This window comes from Austrofundulus limnaeus, unplaced genomic scaffold, assembly GCF_001266775.1.
Source record: "Austrofundulus limnaeus strain Quisiro unplaced genomic scaffold, Austrofundulus_limnaeus-1.0 Scaffold2383, whole genome shotgun sequence".
In the NCBI taxonomy this organism is placed as follows: domain Eukaryota; kingdom Metazoa; phylum Chordata; class Actinopteri; order Cyprinodontiformes; family Rivulidae; genus Austrofundulus; species Austrofundulus limnaeus.
This window is the reverse complement of record NW_013954785.1, coordinates 13357-14302: the sequence shown is the minus strand read 5'-3', so window position 1 is coordinate 14302 and position 946 is coordinate 13357.

Sequence of the window (946 nt, the reverse complement as noted above, 5' to 3'; positions counted from 1 at the left end):
TCCAGTCACACTGGTTTAGTTAATTTGGCTGTAAAACATAAAATATTTTCAGATTTGAGCTTCTTGGCAGTGAAATTTTGAAAGGATTTTTGTAGATTTAGGCTGAACCGTCTGGCAGGATGTTAACTGAACAAACACAGTAGGAAAACTGGACGGGGTCCAGTCTGGGATAAGCTACACAGCTCACTTACCTCTCATCACTACGCAATATGGCTGCTGCACATTCAGCACCACCTGGGGGCGCTCTGATCCACTCACACAGAGATCCAACAGTCTTCTCAGATAGGTTTTTTATTTTATTTTATAAACAAGCATGTCTTTGGTTTATTTTGTTAATTTTTACTGTAGACGTTTGTGCTCTGACAATATGCGACAGAAGAAACGGTGGGAAAAAAAATGGCGGGAAAACGAAACGGTAACACCCGATTAACCCTCCGTTATAATTAGTGACGCATCACGTCTGCTGCACTCAACTTAAAAAGTTAGTTTTCTGTGTAAAACAGCAGAACAAGATTATTAAATTGTTATATTTCATTAGTTTACCATATTTAAGTTTTATAACAAAGGTTTTAGAGCACACTGAAGAACTAAACAGGGCTGAAAATCAACATAACTTATTGTATGTTGTTGATGCTCAACTTTACATTTCTGCTCACGCAAACAGTAACCAAAAAAAAAAAGAAACAAAAAACAAAAAAACATTTTATCCAAACAAAGCTGCTCACAACAAAATGACCTCCATTGCTAATAGCTAACATTGTTAGCCACTGTTCAGTCCTGTTAACTTACAAACTGAAATAAACTTTTATTTGGCTGCCTCTAAACAAAATTATCTTAAACATTTTACACTTGATGGCAAGCTTGCTTATTATTGATTATAATAATATGTTTTATTAGCTAAAACAGTGTACTGTTAGCAATGTTTAGACAGCGCTGTGTGTGCGAC